Here is a 19,718-nt window from a genome sequence, read left to right as displayed (position 1 = left end):
TAATTGGCTTTCCTTGAGGATTACAGAATACAGTGTCTCATATTGAAGGAAATTTCAAATTTGGTATAAATTTGGCAGTGCACCAAGGAAACTCTACCCCTTCCACTATCAAATGGGGACAGGGAGGCCATTTTGATCTGCACAAATTCACAGAGCAGGTGAAACGAGTTCTGTACCTAAATAAAATCTGAAAAAAAGATTCCATGTTGAAGCAGCAACTTCTTACACAGGTGCAAAAAAACAAACAGAATCATCAAGGGACTTATCATCAGTCACTTGCCAGCCCATGCTCACAGGCCTGAGAGGAAGTTATCAACTTTGCTGCTGAGCAGAGTTGTAGCACATGTGGTAACGCTGACTACAGTGAGATGTTCAAGCAGATCCTGTTTCCCTTGAGCAAGGAACTTGTAAAGGGGCTGTGGAGGGGCCAGATCCTGACAAAAAGAAGGCTGGCTGGAAGCTCTTCAGCTGCATTGCATGCTCAGTGATGCTGAATCCTGAAAAAGGGCCCCTGTCAGGGTGCAGCAAGAGCGAGGCTTCTCCAGAAGGAGAAGCTGGGAAATGAGAGTAACTCATGTGCAGCCTTACATCAGCTGAATGGATCTGGACTGGTTGTTGTGAGGGTTCCATTGACAAGTCTCAGACAAGGGGACATGTAGTCAGGTATAGGATCCACTCAAGAACCCTAACCAGAAGAAAGGGCAGAAGATGGGACTGTGACACAGGCCTAAGGTCCATTCAGGACACAGGCAGAAGGCAAAGTTATCTTGAAGGGGAGGTGAGGAATCAACTCAAAAAAGCAGTCAGCAAGCCAGGACAGCGAGCAGATGGCACAGGAACAGCTGTAATTTGGTTTAGAGACCAGCTGGGTTCCTGAGTCTTAGCTGAAATGAGACTCCTGGACCTGTGGGCAAGGGGTGTAGGTGGTGGTCCCCAGTGAGTCTCTTCAGGGCCATTAAGGCCAATCAGGGTCCTGACACAACCTAACCCATACCTTGCAAGGAAATGAGAGTCTGAGGCCCTATTTATGCAAGAGATGATCGCAATTACTGAAGACCTGAGTTTTACGTTTGAATAAAAATATACACCCACTCTTACACTTGTTAGCTTCCTGCCAAAAAGAGACCAGGTATTTCTTCAGTATCTGACAACCCTTCCCACACAGGCACGTCTTGGGGCAAAAGCAGTTTTGCTCAGGAGGCATGGGGTAGTTTCTCCTCTTACTTGTCTATTGGTTAAACTGACAAAAAAAAAAAAAAAAAAAAAAAAAAAAGCAGTCTAAGGAGGTAAGGTTTAAATATATAAATATATACATACAAAATGAACAAAAAATATCCAAGTTTTACATTTTTTTCGTTGCTTTCACCAAATTAAGGCTTAAACTATTAGCTTCCATTAAAAATAGGGTAAAAGCTTTTCATGAGTAAATTGTAGGCTCGTTAGCTTTTGTGTCAGTTTAAATGTAAACAAAATTAATGGCTCCTAAAGAAATCCTTCAATAGTGAGAAATTAGCTGGCTGCCTGATTACTGAGAATTTGTATGCACATTCTTTTCTTTCACTGATCTGCTCTTTCAACATCAGGAATGGTAACACTCTGGAAACTGTTTACCTAAGATCAGCGTGGTTCAAGTGTTACTTAGGATCTCAGTTAGGATTTCTTGGTTTTTAAATGTTTAGTCCTCGGGGGGAAGTGAAAATGACAGCAGGAAGAACCTGGAGGTACTAAGCACTGCTGAAGCTGGCACTTGATGACAGGAGGGGAATGAACACACCAGGCACTACATTTTATGATACAGCAAACAGGGAAGTTTGTATTAGATTATATCAACTCTTACTGTGCCTTAAGCACATCTGAGAGGAAAGAAACAAACAGATGAAAGTTACAAGGTACAAAAGCGAGGAAAGCCTATGGAGGATGGGAAGTTGGGAGTATTTGTAAAATACAGATAAACATTTTGAAAAAAGAAACTTGTCACCCCTCTCATTAAATCTATTGTAAGAGATTGTTCAGTAGTTCAGATAAGTGTGTACTCCTTCCTTCCTCCCTTGTTCCCAGCCCCACCAGGGGCAGTCACTTTGCCCAGGCAGGGATAGCTTTGGTGTCCGAAGAACAGAGCCCCAAGTCAAGGCGGTCAACCAAGATGGAGAGGGTGCATGAAGCTAGTTTGCAAGAGCCTTCTACACATGGCCTAGGACTTCAAAGGGAATCCATCACACAGGTAAGGAAACCTTCTCATAAGAAATGCTGGGAACCACAGATTCTTGTTACCAGAAAGTAGACATCAGGCTGATTCAGAACCTGGGCATACTGATTTGAAACATAAGTGCCCCAGTTCTGAGCAGTCATGTGGCATTTGGATATGTGTAAACTGATAAACATCTCGCTGAGTCTGCTGTTGGTCACCACCTTCCAAACCTGAGTGGAGGTTCCATGTGGTCAATGTCCTGCCCTCCTGGGTAGCATTACTGAGTGCAGACAGCAGGCTTTAATTTCCCAGTCACATCACTTGCCATCGGTCAAAGTCACAGCAGAGTAGCTGTTCCATCACAGAACAGAAAGGCTGTAATACACTCTTCCAGGAAGACAAGTGCTTTATGAGGGTTGAGGATAGCTACAGCAGTCATCCATCCATCCCTGTTTTTTGAAACAAGTTGGATTAGTAAAGATTCAACAACAAAAGGCTCTCCCTTTCAGATGTTTAACCCTCTTCTCCACTAGGTCAAAGTCCTCTCTCAATGCTGTAGTCATCCTACCAGAGAAAGAGCAACGTCTGCCTTTCCCCTATTACTTTCACGATAAAAGTGTAAAGTTGTGACACTCTGAGCAGACCACGAATTCCATAGGCCAAACTATAAACACTGCAGGAATTCAAGGTCCTTGACTTTTTCACGGAAAGCAAAACCGTAAGGCTGAGGAAAACAAGCTAAAGGCTAAGTTACGATATGCCTACCAGCTCCTAAGAAGGAACAGTTCAAATAAGGAACTGCAGTCACAATTTCCTGCTTGATTGTCACTTTCTTCCAGTGAAGAAATAGTCTGCTACTGGCCCTTGTCAGGAACAAATTATTTTCCCTTCACTGCCAGCTCAGCTCCACATGCCCTGTGTAGAGGAGAAGCAACACTGCAAGAAGCCAGTTTTCCCCAGAGGATATGAACTACACGGACTGGTAATCTGCACAGATAATATAAAGGGGTAACTTACTGCTCTACACTGCTCTCAGTAAATAAAGAAAAAGAGGGAGTTTTGTCCTAAATAAACTGGAAAAAAAATTGTCATGCAACTTTTTTTTTGCATAGGAACTCTCATTGATGAAAAATTTGAATCCCTTGGGAGCAGCTTTACGGATTATTAACACAGAGTCTAAATCTAACCATAACAGAAATGTGGTGAAAGAGCCCTGGTAGTTTAGCTTGTATTCCTGGTCAGATCCAATCAGTACAAATGCAAAAAAATACTTTTTGTAATTAACATGGATTACAAAGAAAAAATGTTTTGAGGCATCTTAATTTGAACCTTCCAATTTGGTTGCTTTCAGCATAGGCAATATACACTGAGAAAAACACGGGCATTCTACTCAGAATGTCCTCACCTTATCCTTTCAAAACACTTCGTGCGTATGAAAATAAGGAAAAATTGTCAATGATGAGGATCCAAAATGCAAGGCACTCATGCTGCAGGGCTATTTGGAGTTTATTCTATGATGCAATTCCAAAGTCCTTATTCAGCAGCAACATCAATTGTAGTTTTGCTGAGGAGGGAGTGCCTCGGGGAGTTCAGGATTTAAACCTGAAGAAACAATTTTAATAAATTGAGAACAAAGTCTTTAAAGCAATGATGTAAAGCTTTAAATTCATCCCATTATCAAGGAGATATTTCTCTTCAAATGTAAATTTCCTAGTTACTTGACTCAGAGGTGCATTTTGGTGCTATACTTTTCTTCATAGGGATTTCTTCAGCCTAACTGTCTCTCACATTTATACCTTTAGGAAGTCCAGATTTGGACAACTCTTGCCTGCTTACTCAAGTTTCTGGACTTACTTTTTCCTAGGCAAAGAGTAACTTGATTTCTGCATCCTGTTGATTCTTTCAATGTCTAAAATTTGGACTGTGCACGCGCTTCCTCTGCCCGTTGGTGTTCTCCCTCACAGAACAGGCTGCAAGCACACATACTAGATGCAACAACTGCCCAGCTGCTGCTTTTTTGAAGGAGAAACCAGAGATTTTTACCTCTTACTTTATGTTCAGGGAAGAAATCCCAGACCTCTCTCACATTCAGCACACATGACAAGTATTACTTTGTTCAGCTAAATGCTTAAAATGATAACAGGGTTTCTGAGCACAAGTGGTGGCATCCATCCTAATGTATGATTATCCACACCCATGACTCTGGCAAGCCCAGACTTGGTAGAAATACCGTGACAGTCACAGGACTGCACAGTTGGAAAGGTTAATGAGAATCCCCCAGCCTCTCACTCCTCTGTTCCTTCATTCTTATGTTCCTGTGAGGATCTCCTGGGACACCCCTGTGAGAATAACATTTGTCAGAAAGCGGAAGGTAACCCAATGGGAAACATCAGTGAACCTGTGTTTACTTTATTTAGAAATGACACCCCATCCCTGCCCCCTGGGGCAAAACTTCTTTTCTAGACATGACCTCAGAGATGTGCTACACGCACCCTGCGCAATTTATCACCATGCTGCCTATAATTAGGTTTGTTAACATACAGCCTAGTGCAGTCTTGTTGACTGGGAACTTAATCAAGTTACTATTGAGTTCTTGTGTGCATTGCTTCGGGTGACTGTTTTACTTGTAGAATTATAGCTGCAACCAACGTGAGGAAATTAGCTCTGGACACAAGTTTTTTTACTTTTTTCCCCCTACATGTGAAAATATTTAGCAAACAGTGACAATGATGGAAAACAGTAGGAAACAAAATGTTCTACATTAGTATAAAACATGAAAAATGCAGCAAGGACCCTCAGTGGTACAACATGTGTTATGCTGGCTGGCAGTCCATTAGGCTTGATAGACATTTCACTTACCTAAGTCAAATATAACAGTCTAGTATTCATTAATATAAGAAGGGGGTTGTGGAATCAAGCCTACCATCTGGTTAGAACGACAGAATAATCTACAACTCATGATTAGGTCTAAGGAGTGGAATTTCACTTTAATCTTTTTCATTGCTCGAAATTTCCATCTGCGCAGTACGGCACATCATTTTTCTTCAAGACAAATGTGCTGTTTTTCATGTTCCAAAATTAGATCAGAAGAAAACGATTAATCATGTCATGGCCTGGGAAAGGAAACAAAGCCCTGATATTTCTCTCTCTCCCCCTCTCTCTCACTAGCTCTGGCTGTTTGCAAGGTCTTTTCTTTCCCTGCCTTGATTTTCATCACAACTTTCAGAGATTCACATTGTGTTAGGCTAGAAATGTTCAGGAAACAGGAATCTGAAATAAAGACGTGGCTTTGATTTGCATAGCCATTTTTTTTTTTCCCTTGCATCTCCCTCCCCCCAGTTTGCCACTTCATCTTTTCCTCATCTCTCCCTCCTCTCTCTCCACCCCCTAGCATGTGCCCCCTGGCACAGGACGACAGATGGTGACCTGTTTGCATGTGACACCGTAACTGAATCTAAACTCAAGGAAACAAGTCACCGGGCTGCAAATTAGTGAGACCACACAACTGTCAGGTGGCAGTCCCCTTTGACAGTTGTAGGCCATTATAGGAACATTGATGTTTTCGCAGTGTGACAAAAAGGAATCCTTTTTGCAGCAGACCTGTCTGTCAGCTGGCTCTCAAGTCATAACAAATCCCTGGCACTCAGCTGAGGCTGAACATTCGCAGCGTCAGGAGGATGATAAATGACCTGCAGGGCTTTGAAGTGCCTTGGCAGTTCAGATGGGTCCGCAGTGCTGACAGAGAAATATACACAACAGCGTAACCAATAATGAGAACATTAAACATTCCTGCTTTGTGACAGGCTGACAGAAAAACCAAGCTTCACATCAATCATCTTTGGAGATATAACCTTGACAATTAGCCCCCTCTCTGATACTCAGAGTAACCTTTTTTTTTTTCCCTTCCCCACCCCCTCTTCTTCTTCTTTTTTTTTTTTTTTCCTTCTTTAGCCTGGCTTATCTTCCATGATCTTTCTTTCTGGCCTGGCAGAAAGGGAGAAAACAGTGTATGGGAGAGAAAAATACAGAAAAAAAACCCAAAAACCAAAAAACAAAAACAACCACCTACATCAAAAAAGATCTTTTCCTTTTCCTCCATGCAAAAATAAAATATGCCAGGACAAAGTTTATTTGATGGACTTCCACCTATTTCCCTTTAGGAGAAAGGAATATATTTTTTGCCCTATCTACAAAAGCATCTGTCACTACAAATACTCCTAGTAGAATTTTGTTTACATTTTATGCTTATTTTGTTCCTTAGGTTTTTCCTTCCCCAACTCATATTCATATCAGTGCATTCTGTTGTCAAGGATCTTTTCTACTCGTAAGAGTGAGATGATTAAGCATGAGACCATCCCCTTGTTACAGTATTCTAGGATCATTCAATAAAACAGATAGAATCTCTTTTCTTTCTATAACCTTGTGTTTTCTTCTCTTTGTATGTTCCCCTGCCTTGGTTTGCCATTTCTTAAATCCTTTTACAGAGCAAAAATAATCTTCAAAGGACAAATGAAAGGTGCAGCTAATCCTCCTGAAAACTAAACGCTAAACACCCCTCCGGAATCATTCTCACAGCAGTGTGGGGATGCATTCTGATCTTGAGGAAGCTCTCTCCACTCATGGGCAATTTTCCTTGCTTGCTACTCAGTGTGGGATTGGGAGGAATTTATCCCAGTACACGTGACTCCATGCCATAGCTCTCCGGATGGCTGAGGGCTTTATGGAGTTGGGTCAATAAGCATGGTCTGTTTTCCGTAAGAGGTGAATTAGGCTCTTGGGCACTTTCTGTTCACCTTCTCTCTGGGCTCGAGTCTCCCAAGCCATTACTTGGAGCCCCACACAGAGGCTTCAAAGGAGCCTGAGCATCCTTGTGAAATAGCCTCAATCATAAGTGAGGTTCCAAATGGTGTTTATTGCAATGGTTTAATCTGGAGGAATGCTAATAATCTGAAAAGGCTTTCTGTCATTGAAATTAGTAGCAAATTGTCTGAGGTGTGCCATGTTCAGGTCTTTGTATCCTTATTCCCTAAGGTAGGTCTGCTTTGCTTATGGAATGACAAATATGCACTCTTGTTCTCAAGCACAGCACAGCTCAAATGCTTTGATGTGAAGTTAGGGCAGCAAAACAGATTTACACACAACCAAGCAGTTGTAAATTAAAAAAAGCTGGGTTTCTAACCCTGAGGTAAAGCCTGTCCCCAGGGCTGATTTTCCTAAACATTCTTTAAGGTCCCTCTGTAGTGTTGCTATAGGGGAAAGACAATGAAAAGTTGACAAAACCTAGGCCTTCAATGCAGTGATAGGAGAGCCAGCTACAGACCCAGACGATGGTGCTGGAATAATACATTCCAGAATCTGTCAGCTGACTCCTGCTGCTGTCAAACTATGTCCTGTGCACGTGGCCACAGCTGCTGAAATCACCGTTAGGTCAGTGTGAAAGAGAAAAGAAAGGTATTAGAAAGATGATCAACAGCAAGTGGCAAACACTGTTCAGCAATTGCATGGCCTCATTTGCACTCTGATTGTGTTATTCTGATGATGAGTTAAACAATGCAGTGCCAGTTTCATAAAAATAGCAACAGAAGATCAGCCCTTGCAGGACTGTGAGGAGCCATTTCACTTTCAAACAAGTACTTTTTAAGAGACCAGTTTGGCAGCACCATAAAAGAAAACTTCTCTTTGCCCCTGTTATACTTGCCTATTGGCTACTGATTGACTTTCTTACAGCACACCAATGGTATCATGTGTTACCACATTGTGTAGCCTACCTGGAGGGACTGGAGTCAGACATCGTGACTGCTAAATCCTGCTGAGGCTCTGAAAAGCCCAAACGCGGTCATGCTTGCTTGGTGTGAGCTAAGGATCCAGCAGAGGCTGGCAGAGAAGGACTGCATTCATCAGTAGGAGTCTTCTTGCTCTTTCCTCCAGGTCTAAGACCTGCTTCTTGCAACAGAAGGACATCACTCAAACTCCAGCTTCTTTGCTGAGAGAATCCTAAGTTAATTCACACCACTGATTTCCCAAAGTTGCATTCCCCAACTCATTAAAAATATTGCTTTGCTTATTTTGAGTCTATCTTGCAGCCAGAGACCTTTTCTCCCTATGATAGCCAGTAAAAAGACAAGGGCACTCCCAGCTGTCCCTTCCGCAGACAGGAGCACAAACTGGGGAGTCGGAACCCATGTGACACTCACAGAGCTACAGTCTTGTTACAGTCAGGCTCTGGTGAAAGCAGGTATGATTTTCAACCATGATCACTGAAGGCTCAGAAAGTATATCTTTCTGCTTTCCCACCCCACTCCAGAAAGATGCTTTATGGCCTCCTACAGCATCACCAGTAACTGTGTTTGGTTACTGGGTGCTGGAGACTGAATCTATAAGGCATCTTGGGAAGACAAGCCTGCAGAATAAAGGAACACTTTCCTCTCAGCAGCTTTCTCCCACATTTCTGCAGAAGAGGACAGGTTGCTTTCAATACCTCTCAATGAAGAGAGGGATGAAAACATTCTCCTTTGCCTCCTTGACCAGGCAAGGAGTCCTTGTTTTTTGCAGCTACTATTATCGAGTTTATGTTGTGGAATACTATGGCTTTAGAAGTTGATGGATGCATTCAGATCCCATCCTAACAAGACCTCCAGTGGACAGGGAAGATGGCTTATACCATACTGAGAAAAAGACTGCAGTAGAATGCAACCATCCTCTTGTTTTCTTATGATTGTTTGGAAGGACTGAGCAAACACTGGCATATTCAAAGATATGAGTAGCCCCAAAAGCAGACTGAGGCATAAGCCAGTCAGTTATCACAAAGGCTGTGGAAAGGAAGAGCCTGGAGATGGTATTTGGCTCCTCTGTTAGATCAGGAAGCCATCATTTGTATTGTCTGTTGGTAAAATCTTTAAGAGCCAACTTATGCTGGATTTATATGATACTAATCAGATCTCCTGGACCCCATAATTCTCAGTCTGACATTTTATTTGGTGTATAGCCTCAAGTTAATCACCACTCCCTGCCTCAGTTTCCTCACAGACAGGAATGGATGCATTCAAATTATGCTCACCTGAGAGGTGTGCTGTAAAATTTAATTAAGCCCTGAAAAGCACTTTGCAATTGTGAGATGAAAAAGTGCCATTAAAGGCTTGTAGTATTATATTTCACTAAGACTCTCAGAAATATTTTGGATGGAGTTAAAGAGAGAAAATAAAAGAGAAATAAATCATAAACATTGCAGTATAAACGCTGCCCACCCCTTCTTATCTGTAACTCACAAGGCATATAGATTACATCTAAATAATCCTTTGTATGAAAAACCATCCATACATTTGCACACAAGATGTAAGGACAGTGCTAGTTTTATATGAAAGAGAATATACATGTTTCCTTGCATACCCTCAGTGAAGTTAAAAGGGTTAATAAAATATAAGTTGAGATCAAAAGAAATCGGAGGTGACATTTTGGCCTTGAGGCCTTCTCTTGGCTGTGGGAAAACAGAATGAGGCTGCTCCGTAACCTACAAGCTGAAGTACAATTAGTTGTGTTTTCAGACTGCATGTATTTTTGGAGGTTAAATCTGCAGAGATATGAGCATATGCAATGAAAGCACTATGAATTTAGTTTTTCCAGTGGAGAATTACTAACGCTGTTAAACACGAATTCGACCTGAGAAAATTGAAAGTTATGTAATTAGAAGATTATACCCGCCCAGATCAGAACAAGATAAAATATTAAAATCATCATCATAAAATGCACTCAGAAGGGAAGGGCTTGGCGAACGGGTGTGCAGCTGCAGTGTCATGCACACATCCTGAGGACAACTGGAGGTGCTTGGCCTTTCATCTTTTGATGGAGACCTCCCCAAGACCTATGCATTACAGCACAAAGAGCCACACACTCTATCAAACCCTGTTATTTACATAACACATGGCAGGGAATGGTTATGGAATAAATCAATACTTTGTGATATTTGTTACAAGCCACATGGCACAGCTGAGCATTTCTAAGGCCTTACCCAAGGTCTGGCTTAAAGGGAGCTTGTTACAGCTATATTAAAATTGCCTAATAAGTGAAGTTCCCAGACAACTGCATTGAGCCATTTTTTTTTTCCACTGGACTGTAGCCTAGGGAGGGCAGAGCATTCATTTACAGATGGGGTCCTGTTCTGTCCTTTTCCAGCACACACTTTTTCCATGTGAACCGTAAGCCCGCCTCCCTTCTCTTTTGTCCCCCTCTCCAATAAACCTGATTCGTAAGCGCAGCTTAATGCTTGCTCAGTGCCCTGCACCTGGTTCATAATTAGGCCCAATAAAGTACCTAAAATATAAAGCAGTAGTAACTGAAAAATATGATCCTGGGGATATAGCTTTTGCATTATTGGAAAAAAAATCTGAAATCCACCTAACAAAGATCCCTCTCTGAATGCAAGATACGGCTTGTGTTGTGTAAAAACAAACAAAGAAACAAACAAATAAAAAAAACCACTACCCAACAAACAGTAAGAAAAGTGTATGATTCTGTTCTTTCATACATTATAAGGATGTAGGCAATCAGAGGCATAAGAAAGAGCAAGAAAATCGTACAGACATGTCAGTCCAGTAAGGTATCTCCACCAAAGTCAAGGAGAGAATAAAACAACCTGCACAGATCATGGGCTTACAAGAAGCAGTAACAGGTTGCATAAGGAACTTCCAGAAGAAAATCTTTTCTTACTAAACTGTGAGAATAAATTTATAAAAATTGAATTTATGTACGATATTTACATGTTAGTAAATCATTTAATGAAAAGTCAACTGAAATATTTAACTATGTTTATTTTGATGCTACTGGAAAACTGGGTCTAAAAACTTTAAAAATTCAGCCTTTTCTTTATTCTGTTTCTCAGAGTTCATACATTAGTCATCTGCTGCCTCAGCTGTATCAACGTATCTTTTTTTGTCTCACATCTTTCTTACTCCCTTTGTTTCAATGGCCATTTCAAGTATTTTTCTCTTTCCATGCTCTTCTTTCTCAGCTCCTTGATTTCCAATTATTATAAATCAAGTTCAAAACACCACTTTACAGCACTGCAAAACACTGCCCTTGGACCTCTTTCTTTATTACTTCTTTCACTAGTCCCACTCCTTAAAAGAAATATCAGGCTTGTTTGGACTGAGTCTTCTTTTCCTACTGTAGTCTTTATTTTTCATCTATGTCATGAAGTATGTTTATGACAGCTTTGGATTCACGTTTGCTAGAGGCTTCCCACAAAAACTCAGATGTTCAGTTGTACAACCATGGCTCCACTGAGAAAGCTTTTCAAAGCAAAGAAAACATTAATTGATGCCACCAATTTCCCTCAAGTGGTATGCACATCCATAGTGTCACAGACACTAAACACGTAACACTTCCCCAACAGCCCCCCAGTAAATGCTTTGAGGGTACCATTCCTTGGGAAATTTGTAGGAGCTGTGTTAAACTCAGGTATTTTTTGTATTTCAGTAATATTTTAAAACCACTGATCTGGTAATATGAAAAGGTGAGACAATAATTAAATTTGCAGACTATATGAAATTAGGATGTGTTGCAAACATAACCGAAGACAGAGAAATAATACAGAGGACCTAGGAAGGCTTAGAAGTAAGAGCAGGAAATAACAAAATGAAATTCATCCAGGAAACATGCAAAGGTAAAGTACATCTGGGGGAAATATTTCAAAATTAAATACCAAAAGTAATCCGATCTTGTGGTTCAAGGTGTAAACTGATTGCCACAGCTGAAATAATCCTCTCAACCTCCTGCTCAGCAACATATAACTGGCAAGGTAGGCTACAGAGGGTTTTGAAAGATCAGGCACAGGTTATTTTTGGAGGCAGGATGCTGAACAGGAGGCCTGTCTCTTACAGAAAATCCTCTGCAACATCTATATGCAGGGAATAGCCGGGTCCATTCAGAGCACATTCACATACTTGGGCAAGCAAAATATTTGCTTACTTCCCCTTTCACACCCAACAGTTACCTTCATCTCCCTGCTCTTATGCTTACTGACAATCCAGCACAGATGAGCTGTGCAGTGACATGGTGGCAGTGGCACTAGTGGGCTAGAACAAGTCAATGAGAGCAGGGGATGGGGACGCCAGGCTGGTTAGAGGGTGAATTATCAGGGCTCTTAGTATTCCCGACCTCAGAGAAACTGCCTGAGCTACTCAGCGGCCACAGGGACTGCTATACCAGAAAAGGAGTAATGTTGTCAAAAACACAGAACCAGACACTCAGTTGATGTCAGTCAGGGTTTTTCTGCTGACTTCAAAGAGAATAGCAAATTTAATGTGAGTTTGTAGCGAAATAGGATATTGAAATGTTTCAGTGCAGCTTTTTTCATCCTCAGGCTCATCACAATCAGGAACTAGAGAAGAGATGAAGCATTGATAAAACCACAGCAAATGTATCACAAACCTTTGGCCCTTGAATACCATCAACTCATAGAGAAGCTGGAAAGAATTGAATGGAAATCAATAACTATGAAGGATCTCAGACCGATGACTTCAAAAAAAGTCACTGTTTTCCTCTGTTACACATAAAACAAAAGACAAGAGACATCATTAAAATAAATAAATTAATAGCATTCCTATAGCAAATCAGACTCTTCCACTACTTCACAGCAGAGCTTCCACCTAGGAATTAGCTTCCAACTACAGATTTAAATAAACAGCACATACATCCTTACACATTCCCTGCCCTTTTCTTCCTAGATAAACAATCTGAACAGAAATGAAATGAGACACTGAGATGAGTCACTGGTTTCACCACTCGTTCAGATCTGTTCATTGTCCAACCTCCACCTCCCCACTGTGCTCAGTTGATTCAATTTATTATGAAATTCCAGAGGTGCGAATGGCTGGACAATTGCTTAAGGAGTCTTTGCAGTTGGATTACCTCCTGTCACTGAGGCTGTGGTATGGCTGCACACAGGCCAAGAGCAGGATTTAATAGCAATTACATTGGGATTGAATATCTCTCCAAAAAGATTTGCTGTACCTTAAACAACAAACCACATACTTTTTCACAAGAATTTTTGAGTCAAGTTTACAGTTTGTGTCAAGCTAAGTTGACTGCCTGTTATTCCATCTGATCAGACTGAAGCAAGTAGTCTCCTGAGGTGCAGCTATTCTTAAAAAGTTGTACTGACACATATGAAACTTCCAGTCCATCCTGGTCTCATGGAAATTAATTTTTTGATGATATTTCAGATAACAAATGGAAGGAAACAAAAAGGAAAAAAAAAACTTCTGAATAATCTCATTGTAGTTATTGTCAGTTTGTCACACTAGAGAGGACTGGAAGCTCCAGGAAGAATTTCTCAGTGGGACTGAAAGCATCTTACAAAGACTGCTAACAAATAGGTAACGTGTGGGTAAGGATGGGCTCTGGTTAAGACCATTATTAAACTCTAAGTGAGTTGGTCTGTTCCTAACTGTGCCACATATGTCCAGCACAAACCCAAAGAAATCACTTTGCATATACCTTAATTCCAGGTCTGTAAAGCTAGTACTTCCTCAGTCATATCTATTCATGCTTCAAGCTACATATGTGGGCAGTGCATCTCACAACAGCAGACAGATTTTTAACAGAGGAGAGAAGGGATTTCCAAAGCAGGTAATACCATTACAGGCAAACAGTGCTGTCATGCCTCATTATACATGTGTGTCTACAGAATCTCCAGCCAGAAGATGGAGAATATCTGTGTCTTGCAATCTCTGGACCAACAATTCATTACGAATCACTTTGGGTGGGCTGAACTTGCATTCAATCATCAAAACCTGTGAGGAGGTTATGGGTATTACGTACCATTATGCATAGTCAAATAGCTTTGGCTCTCTTTGGCATCTTGGTTTTCCAGCAGTCAGGAACCTCCACAAGCTCTTTATTATAATAAAGTTGAGCATGAAGATGGAAACGAAATTGTGATATAATGGAGGGTGGTGTCTGATGTTATCAGGGCTCTTAATATTAGTCTCATTGCTGCAGGGTCTGAGCACTTCCATCTCCAGCTTGGTGCTGGCATCATCCAGCTGTCTGATAAAGAGACCTGTAGGCAAAGTTGTGGTCATGAAACCCAAGATGAGCAGATCTTCTATCTGTATAATGAGCTAATTAAAAATTAATTTAGACATAGTCTGTATAAAAGTGCTGAAGCATATGATGTGGGGTATAATCCTATGCTGGATTTGACAATCCACAACTGCTACTGCATATTCAGTGTCTATGAACAGAATTACATTCTCCTTCTGCCAGACTTCAGTGAGAATTTACCTCACTGAGCACTTGAGGATCTGACTCCAGATTGCAGATTGAATGGTTAGTCCATGTGATGGTGTGCAGAGATAAGAGCTCACATCTAGAGGTCGTTTGGCTGTATTTGCACAACCATGCTGTCTCCCAGACTGAGCAGTATTCTGCAAAGTGAGCATGGATACATCTGCTGTCCTTCTCATCATTCCTAGTTTCAGATCATTCTGAGCCAGCTTGGGTGTCTCAGCACTGACAGTGTTGATATACTCATAAATGGGTTGAAAATATCTGTATCAGCAACTAGCACAAAAGGTATTTTGCCTGCAAGGCATGGAGGCCTCTGGGAAGCAGGTGGAAAGCTGAAGGCAAGCTCTGATTGCATCCCTCTGCCAATGAGTCTCAACTGCAGTACAGACATATAGGATTTGTCTGGAGTAGAAAAAGCAGAAATCATTGTGGTAGGAGTGCACTGAAGAAGTCATGCAAGTGAAGGAAAAAGCTCCTAAGATTCTCAGTCTTTGGACAATCACCTGCTATACGCCATAATAAAGCCATGCTCCAAATCAGGTGATAATTTCTCTACTGCAGATACACAGGGACAAGTAAATTCTCCAATATCTGGTCCTAACAGACAGGCCAAAGCTATGATATAATATTATGGCACTGCTTGAAGAACAAACTAGAGGTGTTCCGTTGCTTGTCTGTTTCTTAACAAAATACTGAAATAGTCCAGATTAGGTATATGCTGTAATGGACTTGTTAAAAGAAAATAGTGTTTTGGTTCAAGTGAGAACAACTGGATAGTTGCCTTGCCTTGGAGACTGAAAGGCATATAAATATGAGACCAGATATATGAAGCAAGATAGAATATGCTTACTCAATGTGATTATTAATTTTTGAATCTGAAAACAAACACTACAACTGATGTTTCATTAACCATAGATATGTCAGTAATTTGTTTACTGTATTAGTAAATGAAACACTTGTTGCTCAATAAGCAGGTTAATTAATCATATAGAAATATATTCCACAGACACGATTAGGTAAGAATTACGTACAGCCACACTTACTTTTGTGGTGTTACCAACTACAGAACCAGTATTACTCTTGACAGGAATAGCCTCAAACAGTCTGAGCAGAACAGAACAGTAATCATGTTAAACAACCACCTACGTCTTTCATACTCAGGAAGCTTTCTCAAACAGCTCAAACACATTTGACCTTTACTCACCATCATGAGTCTGCCAGCATTCCGAGTGCAGGAAAGACACAGAGGCAACAGCATGTTCCATATGTTCTAGTTGAGGAGCCCAGGGATGGTAACTCTGACTCCTTTTGGACAAAGAGAAACAAAACAACAGATACCATAGCCTGGCTGAGATGCACAATATTTATGTGGAGAAACAGCCTTCCATTACTGACTTAAAGACTCACTAATATGGAATCAGCATGAAAGAAATCCCTATTTAATTCACTGACTCTATCCAGCTACTGTGTATTGCTCCATGGAGTCTCATGGAAGCTCACAAAGAAGCTAGCTTTTCCCACATAAGAGCATGTCTGTTCATTTCCTCAGCAGTACTGTCAGCAAGCTACATTTGTGCTGTGCTACCTACAGTTACTTTTCAAAAAAATTTTAGCTTGAGTTAAATCATTTTTCTTTTTCCAAGACTACTTACATATAGAGAGAAGATGAAGATTGTAATTGTTAGTTACAGCCCTCTGTTCCAGTGCTGCCCTCCATAAGGCTATGGTTCATCTGTACAAGAGGCTGTTCAAGACTCCATTATGAAATGAAGAACAAACATCCTAAAGAGCTAAATAACACTGCAAACCTTAGCAGCTTTTGCTCTGTGCACATAGTGAATCTCTCTGACCTTGCTTGCTCTGACATAAAACAGAGTGACACGCGGATGATTAATTAGCAAAATGACCGTTATAAGAACACACACAGAGCAGAATATGTATAAGAGACTGAATAAAACATTCCTCCTCACCCCTTCCCCACATACATATGCCAAAGATTTGGTGATTCCTGACAATCATATTAACACCAGATAAGATCTGTTTGATGCCTTCCCTGATGGAGCTGGCCAAATTCATAATGATTCTCAGTTACAAAAAGGAAGAGAAACAATATGTTTAGCAGTGAACACAGAAATATAAGTTAGAAAATAAAAAATCCACTGGTCAGAAGAAGGAAGCAATTCTATCATGTCCTGCTCTGTCTTGTACTTCACACATAAGACCCTTATTTTCTGGATTTTTCCTTATCACTTGTATCCTTCCTGCCAATTTTATACACAGAATTTTTACTTTAATGTTTTTGAAGACCCGATTGCATTTTCGCACAACACTAAGTAATTTCCTGGGAGCTATCTGGGGTTGCCCTGCAGTCCAAACTCTTGAACCCAGAGGCTTACAGCAAGGAGGTAACATGAACTGAAGAGCATATAGGCTTGCTTCCCACAGAGAATGAGCAGAACAAGGTTCCTGAGACACTTTAACCTACTCATGTTCATGAATTGTTTTGAAGATCCCTAATTCAACAGCAGCAAATGGAGTTTTCCCTAGATTCTTCATTTTCAGCTTCATTTGAAATGGAGGGGTAAAACTACTTCATGAGTGACAGCATTTAAAGATTTTAAAAACATTTGGGTATTTTCTGGTGGTTTTTTTTTTTTTTTTTTTGACATTAATTAGGTAGTAGCTGAATCTTGTGTAGGGTCCATGCAACAAAGGTGAGGGCTTTGAGGTAGAACTTGATCTTTTGATTTTCGTATCTTTCTCAGACTGCTGATACTGCCTTTCAGCCACACCTATTTCCTAATGAAACTTATTTAAAAATACTCTTTCAGTGTATCTTTTCAGTACATCCCTATATATGAAGGATCAAAAGCACACAATGCCAATGATAGACCTTCAGTTTCTGTTTGCAGCAGCATCAGTCTGGCTTATTGGGAATGTAAACAGCAGCAGTATTTGCACAGAAGACTGTAACTGTTCAACTGGATGGGGATAAAAAAAAACAACCAAAAGGTTTCTTTTTTATACTAACTGCTTCCACGCATGTCTATATTTATAATTTCACCTGCTGAAGAAGCCACCTAACAAACTGAGGCCTAAACAGAAAGAATACAGATATACAGTAAGGATGTGCTTTGATGGGCAGCTTCATCTACTTGAAGTGTGAAAAGCTACTGGAATGGACAGACCCCTCCTATTATTTCCACCCTTCCTCCACCTTGCCTGTGTCCCCTCCTCACTCTGTGGCAGCACACATGGCTGCACACCTCAGCTGTCCACCACATCCTCTCCTTGTGCAGCTGCCTGCACAGCTGGGTGGTGCTGCTGCTGACTTACAGCAAGGACGGGGTAAAGACACTTACCCTTTCAGCACCTTTTCAGTGGTGTAGAAAAAGAGTAGTCATTGGCTGTTACAAAACTGCCCCCCAAGTATCACCCATTTTTGGTGACAAAAGGAAACAAAAAGCCAATAGGTTTTCATGTTATTTGCCGCACAACAACAAATTACATTACTGATAATGGGTAAGTATTTGGGATACCTACCTTTGTGAATGTGGTCATTCTTAATACAAATGGCAACAGATGGAAGTCAGACAAATGCTTTTTTCAAGAGATGGGACAATAAATGGGAAAACTAAGTGAAATAAATTTGAAGAGCAGGTTTTGTGGACAGAGTACTGTAATGCTTGAACATTCATTTTTCGTTAATTTCTCATCTTCTTCTCAGAGAATACTACTTCCAAAACAATATTTAATTTTGGTGTCATGCTAATTAGTACTACATGAAAAGCTGGCTTAGGAGGCAGATCTAAACCAAATGATGGAAAAGGCAATGCACTAGTGTGTTCAGCAGGATTTAGATTAAGCCTTTAACATTTGTTTCTTCCTGCTTTGCATCTCTCACTCTGCTAACTCCAGAGAGAAGACTGCAGAAAAACCCTAAGAATTGTAAAAAGAAAAATCTATGGAACTGCAGAATTGAAAGTGCCAAACTAACTTTTTTTAGAAACCGAAATACTTATTATTGAGGGAAAAGACTAATTAAAACCCTTTTTTCAAGAAAGAATTAAATTATAGGAGGAAAAGGGACAGCTTCCTCTATAGCAGTTAGCACTATCCATTATAAGTGCCAAGATATCAGATGAGATAGATCACCACTCTGGTCCAGGATGGCGACTTCTGTCTAACTTACTGCCCTACCCAAGCAGTGCTCCAGCAAGGAAGTCTTGGTCTGCAGGAAAGTGGGAGGCAGGCATCACTGCTGTTCTGCAACAGGATGTACACAAGCAGTTCTCACCACCATAAGGAGCTGCACGGATATGTATTTCCAAGAAGGTGAGAGCACTTGGAATGTAGTTACAGGAAGTTTAAGTTAGGAGGTTTGGAAACTTAGGAAAGACATCACAAATAACCCAAGGTTTGGATGGCAGATCCAGGACTGGTATGAATCTGCACTCAGCTAAGGGAACTTGCTGATACAGAACAGATAAGCACCATCTCATTTGCAATACTCCGAATCTCAGTATCTGAACAACCTGGATCTCCACCAGCTTTCTAGTGCTTCCTCCAGGCAAAGGAGAATGTGAAAGCAGTGTCTGCGAGGCACTCTGCCATTCACAGCACAAAGAAAAATAAAATCCCATCTGATCATGAAAGCCGATCCTCCATTTTTGCACAGGAAAAGAAGCTGTAAGAATAAGGAACTTCCTGCCCTTCTTTCACACCCCCACCCTCTGAGTGCTGACAGAAGTGAAGATGAGGCCTGGGTGAATCCAGCAGATGCCCAGAGGCGCCAGAGCAGCACTGGGCCCCTCCCAATGCCACACTGCAGTTCAAAGCTGTGAGGACGGCAGAACTCCCACTGCGCTGCACTGCAGCTCCCAACCTGAAAGCTGTGCGCCCGGCAGCATTCTCTCTGCTCAGCATGTCTGTGTATCTTCTAACCAACACAGTCCCATACTGCTCCTGTTGCACACACACAAGGAGCAGCCCTGTGCCTCCTGCCTGCTGTAACTCCAGGAGCAGATGCCAGCTGAAGCTCTGTTTGCTGAGCTTTCCTAACTGCTCCTGCCCCAGCTCCCCCCTTCCACATGCTTACCCTGGTGGCTGCCTTTCTATACAACATCCAAAATTGGGAAGAAGTTCATTTCTCAGCAATATAGGGTCTCTGATACCTGGACGATTGGTTAAGCCGACATATTAACAACAGCAAAAGGTGGCTCCCAGTGGCAAGGCCTAGCTC

Source organism: Numida meleagris, chromosome 5 (assembly GCF_002078875.1).
Source record: "Numida meleagris isolate 19003 breed g44 Domestic line chromosome 5, NumMel1.0, whole genome shotgun sequence".
In the NCBI taxonomy this organism is placed as follows: Eukaryota; Metazoa; Chordata; class Aves; order Galliformes; family Numididae; genus Numida; species Numida meleagris.
This window is presented reverse-complemented; position numbering follows the sequence as displayed.